Below are 8,840 nucleotides of genomic sequence, written 5' to 3'. Positions count from 1 at the left end.
TTGGCAGCTTTCCTGTTGATGGGTAGGGGGGTGGGTAGTGGGTGCGGGGGGGGGGGACATCCTCTAGTGCCAGTCAAATCTCAGGAGATCGTTTTGGTTATGTCAGGACTATTTTGTTATCCATATCTGGAACCTTGTCTTTCAATGTACATGTTAACCTGTTTTTTTAAGATGGAGAATGGGTAGTCATTTAAACTTGGTGAGTTGGAATGTCAAGGGTTTAAACCACCCTGTTAAAAGAAGGAAGGTGTTCTCACACCTCAAACACTATATAACACCAAAGTAATACTGGCCAATGTATATGCCCCCAATGCTGATAATGTAGATTTTTTTGAGCGTGTTTTCTCTCTACTACCGGATCTGAGCTCATACTCTCTCATACTTGGTGGTGATTTTAACTGTTGGCTGGATCCTGTGCTAGATCGATCTTCTGCTAACCCTGTTACAATTAGTAAATCTGCTTCATTTATTCAGTCCTTTTTATCTAATTATGGTGTCTCTGATGTATGGCGTTTTCTCCATCCTAATGATAGAGGGTACTCGTTCTTCTCACAGGTCCACCATACTTATTCTAGGATTGATTATTTCCTAATTGATAGTCAGTTGATCTCACTAGTTCTCTCTTGTGATTACTGGGGCATAGTAATATCTGATCATGCCCCTGTTGTGTTATCCATGACCTTTCCCGATGTCTCCCGATACAAGAGACATTGGCGTTTTAACTCAACTCTCCTGACAGATAAGAACTTTTTGAAATTCATGGCAGAGCAAATAATATTCTTTTACCAAACAAATTCTACACCTGGGATCTCCACCCTGGTAATATGGGATACATTAAAAGCCTACCTTAGGGGACAAATTATTTCTTATACCGTTAACCTGAAGAAAAAGGCACATGCAGAGCGGCTTGAGTTGGCCAGTCAAATTAAAGAAATAGATCAGCTTTATGCTAAGTTCAAAAATCCTGAGCTGTATGATAAACGAGTGGAGCTCCAGGCTAAATTTGACCTCCTCTCGACATATTCAGTTGAACGCCAGCTTTTGAGGAGTAAGAGTTTGTTTTATATTCATAGTGATAAATCGGGCAAGATGCTAGCCAACCAGCTGAAAGGTGTCCAGGCAAAACGGCATATCACAAAAATTCGATTGGATAATGGTAACATCACTTCTGACTATTCTAAAATTAATGATACTTTCCGGACTTTCTACTCTCAACTCTATACTTCTGAAGCTCCACAAGATAGTACTCTGATGGAGAATTTTTTAAACTCTTTGAATATTCCTATGCTTTCCTCTGACAATAGGATGAGATTAGATGAACCTATTTCACAGGAGGAAATAGAGGCAGCCATTTCTTCTCTGCAGTCTGGTAAATCCCCAGGATCTGACGGTTTTCCTGTTGAATTTTTTAAAGCATTTTCATCGCTGCTATCACCTCAATTATGTTTAGTTTTGACTGATTCCCTTATGTGTGGTAAACTGCCTTCATCTTTTAATGAGGCATGCATCACCCTTGTCCCAAAAAAAGGTAAAGATCCTGTTGAATGTTCGTCATATAGGCCAATTTCCTTGTTAAATGTTGACGTTAAAATTTTAGCCAAAGTTTTAGCCCGTAGGCTGGAAAATATTATACCCTCAATTATACCCTTTTGCTTCCATGTCTCATTCTCGCCAGTGTGGGGAAGCAATAAAAAAGGCCAATAGGATGTTGGGGTACATCTCCAGGTGTGTGGAGTTTAAGTCAAGGGAGGTAATGCTAAGATTATACAATTCCTTGGTGAGACCTCACCTAGAATATTGTGTACAGGTTTGGTCACCATATCTTAAAAAGGACATAGCGGCCTTAGAAAAGGTGCAGCGTAGGGCCACAAGAATGATTCCTGGTCTTAGAGGAATGTCATACGAGGAAAGGTTATTTGAGCTAAATCTGTTCAGCCTCAAGCAAAGGAGACTGAGGGGGGACATGATCCAGGTCTATAAGATTCTAACAGGTTTGGATGCTGTTCAACCGAATAGTTACTTCAGCATTAGTTCAAATACAAGAACTCGTGGCCATAGGTGGAAATTAGCGGGAGAACATTTCAAACTGGATTTAAGGAAGCACTTCTTTACACAGCGTGTAGTCAGAGTATGGAATAGTCTTCCTGATAACGTAGTGCAAGCTGAATCCTTGGGTTCCTTTAAATCAGAGCTAGATAAGATTTTAACAACTCTGAGCTATTAGTTAAGTTCTCCCCAAGCGAGCTCGATGGGCCGAATGGCCTCCTCTCGTTTGTATAGTTCTTATGTTCTTATGTTCTTATGTTCTTATATCTGAGGATCAAACCGGCTTTATAAAAAATCGTTATTCCTATTTTAATATCCGTCGTTTATTTGATATATTATATTCCCCTTCCGGTCAGACTCCTGAATGTATCCTCTGTCTAGATGCAGAAAAGGCATTTGATCGTGTGGAATGGGAATATTTATTTGCAACTTTAGAAAAATTCAATTTTGGATCTAAATTTATCTCATGGATAAAGCTATTATATCTGTGCCCGTATGCTTCTGTTCTTACTAATTCACAACAGTCACAACCCTTTAATCTTCAACGGGGAACACGTCAAGGGTGCCCCTTAAGTCCATTGCTTTTTGATCTGGCTATAGAGCCACTTGCTATTGCACTTCGAAGCTGTGGGGATGTTTCAGGTATCTGGAGGAGAGGAGTTGAGCATAAAGTATCCCTGTACGCAGACGACTTGTTGATTTATGTGTCAAACCCGAGAATATCTCTGCCTTCCATGATTTCAATATTTACTCAATTTGGTAGTTTTTCAGGATATAAATTGAACTTGCACAAAAGTGAGTTGTTCCCTGTGGATGGAGCACCAATTTCTGAATATTCTAATTTCCCATTTAAAATGGCACAGGACCAATTTACTTACCTGGGTATAACAGTTACAAGGAAGCACAAATGGCTCTTTAAAGAAAATTTTCTTACGCTATTGAATCATACAAAACAGTCCTTGACACAATGGTCCCCTCTTTCTGTATCTTTAGTGGGGAGAATTAATTCCTTTAAAATGAACGTACTACCTAAATTTTTGTATCTGTTCCAGTCAATACCTACCTTTATTCCTAAATCTTTTTTTGTTTCTTTAGATTTCTTTAGGGCAGCGTGTGGCTCAGTGGGCTAAGCCTGTGTGCTTGTAATCACATGGTCACCGGTTCAAACCCAGCCTCAGCACATCTGTGGGTCCTTGAGCAAGGTCCTTAACCCCCAACTCCCTGGGCGCCCCAACAGGTGGCTGCCCTTCACGGACAACTTACTCTATGAAAAAGAGCAAGTTGAGGGAGGCATAAAAACAATTTCCCCACGGGGATCAATACAGTATCTATTATTATTCAGATATATCCTCTTATATATAGAGAGGAAGGCATCCCCGTTTGAATAAAGCTCATCTCCAGAAATCTAGGCGTTATGGAGGCCTGGCTTTGCCTAATTTCCGTTATTACTATTGGGCAGCTAATATACGCTGTATTGCGTTTTGCTTCTATTCCCAAAACAGATAATTGTCCATCCTGGGTGTCATTGGAATTGAATTCAGCTAAAGAATCTTCTGTTTTGGCACTTCTTGGATCCTCACTTCCTTTAGCCCGAAACAAGTCAATTGATAATCCGTTTGTCTGGCATACTGTGAGAGTATGGGCTCAGATGAGAAAACACTTCAATTTAACTGGTTTTTCTCTTTTGAGTCCAATTTTATCAAATCATCTTTTTCAGCCCTCCTTATCCGACCCTGTATTTTATGATTGGCATAGAAAGGGAATTGTGTGTTTTAATGATTTGTTTTTCAACAATAGCTTCGCATCTTTTACTCAACTTTCTGATAGATTTGATCTCCCAAATACTCATTTTTTTAGATATCTGCAGATTAGACACTTTCTCAAATCTCTAATTCGGACTTTCCCTGAGTCACCAGTTATGAATGCAGCTGATATGTTTCTTACTTTGCAACCAACGCGCAAAGGGTTAATATCCGTTATTTATGACAAACTGGCTGGTATGAAATGTCCTTCTATTAATAGAATCAAAACTGCTTGGGAACAGGATTTTAACGTGTCATTGAGTGAGGACACTTGGGACTCAATATTTAAGTTGGTTAATTCAACATCTTTATGTGCCCGCCATTGTCTTTTACAGTTTAAAGTTGTGCACAGAGTTCATATGTCCAAAGTCAAACTATCGCGTATTTACCCGAATGTGGATCCCCGCTGTGACAAATGTGGAAATGAGGATGCTTCGCTTATTCACATGTACTGGTCGTGTCCTAGTCTTGAAGAATACTGGAGGGGGATATTTCAAACCCTGTCCTTAGTCCTCAAACAGCCTATACACCCCGACCCTTTGGTCGCGCTCTTTGGCCTCAGTGATGCTGATACATGTCTGACCCCGGTGAAACGCCGGACACTATCCTTTGCTTCCCTTCTAGCCAGACGTGCAGTCTTACTCAGATGGAAAGGTGCTGCTCCACCCACCCATGCTCAATGGATGAGGGACCTTATGTCCTGTTTAAGCCTCGAAAAGATACGCTACTCGATTAGTGATACCAGTAAAGAATTTCAGAAGGTATGGGGGCCCTTCCTGGAGTATTTTTCAAGTCTTCGGTCTCAGACTCCGTCAATTAGTAATACCCAGTAAGGTTCCAGAAACAATATTGTCGTCGTGTTCTTTTTAATTAGTCAATCTGGCAAGAGGATGGGGTTATTATGTGGTAAGGTTTTTGGGTTTAGAGTTGCACACCTTGTTATCATTACTGGTTTTTGAATATGTCTAAATTATCTTTTTTTTCTTTAATACTCTACTGCAATGTTATCTGATTTCTTCATGCAACCCTTTTAGAATTGACTAATTTAGTGAGGTCATATTTAGTGAGGTCTTTTGAAATAACGTGTGTGGTTTTTGGTTTGTTGTTGGTGTCTTTCTCAGGTTTAAAATCAATAAAAACATCTTTGAGAAAAAAAAAATGTTTATAATTCATTGCTAAATATGGTAAGCAGAACAATCTTTCCACAGAATAAAAAACAATGTATCAACTTGCATACAGTTTTTAAATTTTTACTTACATAGTATTACATAGCATAGTAATGTAGTAGATTTCCAACCATTAGGAATACTGGGGATGGAGAATATAATGAAAGTATTTCTGAGTGTTTACTTATGAATTGTAACTTTTTTATTACTATAGCTACATGGGTTAGCTATAGTAATATTTCATGGGAGATCTGAAAATGTGTTATTAAACTGTGCCGTTACTCAATAAGAAATGCTTCCAGTTACTTGATATGAAAATAAATGACAAAGGCAAACCTGTCTGGATGTAGGAAAAATGAAGTTACTCATTAGACCATATTACTTTTTTCCGTTGCTCAGGGATCCAGGTTTTGTGCTCCGGGCAGCAGCTGATGCATCTAGCACTTTTAAAATTATTACAGCTCTTCAGCAGAGATTGTTATTCCAAATGACCTGCTCTTCACCCTTTTGTGCAGATGAATAAGTCTTGAGAAAAGGCCTTTAATCACAGGTTCATCACTGTCGTGTTTTCTGCATCTAAGGAGTCGGGGAGGAAGCGTTGCTGAGATCCACAGGCAGCCACACTGTGGGGGATTAATGTGCTTCACCACTTCTGCTCCTTCAGATATCAGGGCAGTGCTGCGTAAGGTAGCCCTCAAAGCTCAAAGTGAAGCACAGGAAGGTGGCGGAGCAGCACGGGGACGTCTATGTGGTGAAGACCCTCAGCCACCTGAGGGACTATTCCTTCTGCTTCAGGCTGAATGAGGAGTTTGAGGAGTTCACCAAGGGACTGGATGAAAGGCATTGCAAGGTATGGGAGAGAGCAGCCAACAGACACGATTTATTTCAGAATTGTTTGTACTGTAATGCTATCCACACCTTCTGATTAAGAGCTAAAGCCATGAAAGTGAATGCGAAAGTTCAAACAAGGAGACCTAATGAACGCCAGCGTGTCCAATCACAGCGGTCCAGGTTTTATATAAAGAGTAAATCTAACCCACTTCTTTAACTCCTTTACAGCTATTCGTTCTCCCGCCTCCTCCCCTCCACCTCCTTCGCCTCCTGCCTGGTCGCCCGGCCAGATCTGTCAGCTTCTGAGTCGATGGAACCAACGATCAAGAGACGGGCTTCGCCAAATCACTGTTCACATGCTCATTTAAATTTGTTCAACAAATAAACACTTGTCAACTATCTATTGAGGTCTCCTTGGTTGAAATCACAGGTGCCTTAGATATGCTGTTTGCTGCTTCTTGCCTAAACGGTAACTAATAGCTTTGCTCGGGCTTCGTCCGGCACTCATCAATGCAGTCGCCATGATGCAGGCAAAGCACATGATCATTTGCTGACCTGTTCCTGTCCATCCTCGCAGTCAGTGGTGAGATGGGAGAGTAACACGCTGGTTTGCATACAAACGGGTGAGAAGATGAACCGTGGCTGGGCCCACTGGATCCAGGATGATAGACAATCCAGGGCAACAGTCTTTGTAATGCCATTAGTAATGCAATAAAGCAATACTGAAAGCAGCATTTCTGCTAATTTAAATGTATCAGATTTAACCAACAAGCACACAATTACTATTGCAGAGATATTTTTTTAAAACATTATTCAGTGGATAGCACTGTCGTTTCACACCTTCAGGAACAGTTTGAATCTTGGCTCCACAACATGTGTGTAGAGTTTCCCCATCACAACCCTGTCCAGAATGAGTGATTGAAAATGGATAGGTGATTTACAAATGTATTCCCCTGTATTACACTGTAGGTTGGCCATGAATGCAGGTGAAGAATATTTGTTTGCTGGGTTTAAGTACTGACTCAGATATATTATGATGTTTTTTCAGTGATGAAGGGAACATTAATGTAGGCATGGCCTTCAGAGCCACATGTGTTGTATTTTTACTAGACAGCAACAGGTATGTATATCATATTTCAAATGAATTGAATATAACTTTTAGTAGTTTTCTCTTATTTTTTTTTCCTGAAACTCAGATTAACACTTCGAACAGCTGTGTCACATATGAATAGATCTGTCTTTTTCCTTTCCAGGAACTGTTCTGTGAAGATCAAGTCTGCAAACAAGTTTTCAGAAAGAATGCTTCATCATGCACTGAAATGTATGAGGCATTTTTTAAAGCACCATAGAAAATAGAAAAAGAAAATAGTCATCATTATATAGAATTTGTTTAAAGAGTATTTTTTCCTGTCCATTCCTCAAATTGTCAGCTAAAAGTCTTGTTTGGTTAATATAAGCATTATTGTGTTTCCAGTCTTTGGATTATTTCAGTACATTCGGCGTCTGACCACCTTGTGTTTCCCATTTGCGTTTCTGCTTTAGTGCTCCTTGGGTGTCTGTTATAGACCGTCTCAGGACGGGCAATAAAGTGCGTGTCTTCTCTGGCAAGCAAGTCTCAGTGTCTCTGCTCCATCGGTGCCTCGATCCGCCCAGCACCGAAATGTGTTTTCATCTCGCCGTCAGTGTGCCTCTTTTGCTCAGAATCAGCATCGCAGTTGAGTGTCACGCATCCACTTTGTTTTATGGTCCAAAAAGACCACCTATTCTACAGTTAATGCTTTAAACAGATTCTTTGAGTAGGGTGAACTATGCAAAAGTGGGACACTTTTCGGCAAATGATTTAGAAAAATGTCTTGAAAACCATTTGTGTGGACATTTAGACAATCTATAATCAATATTTAAGAGTTAAATGGGATAAAACATAAAGGGGCGCTTCCCATTTCTTGATGAGCTTGTTTAGGTAAAGTGGGACAGTGGTGTTTTTATATAGAGGCAACATATTCTTTAATTGCACAAAGCAATATTGACCAAGCCATAAATAAAATCATTGTCTTTAAATCCCCTTGAAACATTGCTTGGTATATTTTGCCGACAAAAATTAATATATATTTTTTTGAAGAATGTGCTTTATTTTTTAAAGACTATTTCCAGCTGTCTTTTACTAAAAACCAACATCTTAAACAATATAACCCATTATATGCTTCTAGAGCCTTATCTTTCGAAAGAGTTATTTTGTTTGTCGGTCCACTTGCCGTGCGGTCGCGCTACACATTGAAATTCTGAGAACATCCATCATAAACATCTCACACAAATGAAGACAGTTGGTGAAGACCAAGCCCCATTGTAGCATCATACACTGTTTGTTTTCTTAAGTTGTTGATTTCTTTAAAGTAGCATAGGGCAAAGCTTAAATGTCCCACTTTACCTGATGTCCCACTTTTGCTTAACTCACCCTATTATTATACAGACGTACAGGTAAAATGCATGCAACCTATTTTGAGACTATTTGACTTGGTTTATTAATTACTAGTAGGCTAATTAAGTAGCAATTATAATTAAGTAGTAGTGCACGAAAGCTCACAATTAAGTTGTAATGGAACTACTTCGAAGTTCACCTGTTGTCCATAAAAAAAAAAAAGTCGACTGCGACCTCGTTTGACCCTATTTTAAATGTTTTTGTATGTGAGATTCGTAATATCGTTTTCACCGAGGTGATCTGAGTAAGTTTGTGTGGGTAATTCAGCAACCAGCAATATCCATCAATATGTCCGTTAACATCAGTGGTACCTGGGACATGGTCATTAATGTTAATTTTGATGCCTATATGGTTTCACTCGGTGAGTATGACGAGTTGAACTACTTTTCCCTGAAATGTAATTTTCTGACTTCGGGTTCCAGAATGGAGTCTTCTTGCACATTTAGCTGTCGCCTGGCTGTTTCTGTGTAGCTGCAGTGTTTAATAGACCTAATATTGGATGTCACTAGTAACCAGGTC

General features: G+C 39.6%; 1 long non-coding RNA gene across 1 annotated transcript; it reads left to right on the top strand.

Annotated features, from left to right (window-relative positions):
* Positions 1–5,504: 5,504 nt before the first annotated feature.
* Positions 5,505–6,246, top strand: LOC140582425 (uncharacterized). The gene is made up of 2 exons (XR_011985394.1): positions 5,505–5,864; positions 6,074–6,246. It is a non-coding gene; the product is annotated as an uncharacterized lncRNA (long non-coding RNA).
* The last annotated feature ends 2,594 nt before the right edge of the window (positions 6,247–8,840 follow it).

The sequence above is a fragment of the Paramormyrops kingsleyae genome, chromosome 24 (assembly GCF_048594095.1).
Source record: "Paramormyrops kingsleyae isolate MSU_618 chromosome 24, PKINGS_0.4, whole genome shotgun sequence".
In the NCBI taxonomy this organism is placed as follows: Eukaryota; Metazoa; Chordata; class Actinopteri; order Osteoglossiformes; family Mormyridae; genus Paramormyrops; species Paramormyrops kingsleyae.
Note: the sequence above shows the minus strand (reverse complement) of the source record. Positions and strands in the feature narration are given on the sequence as shown.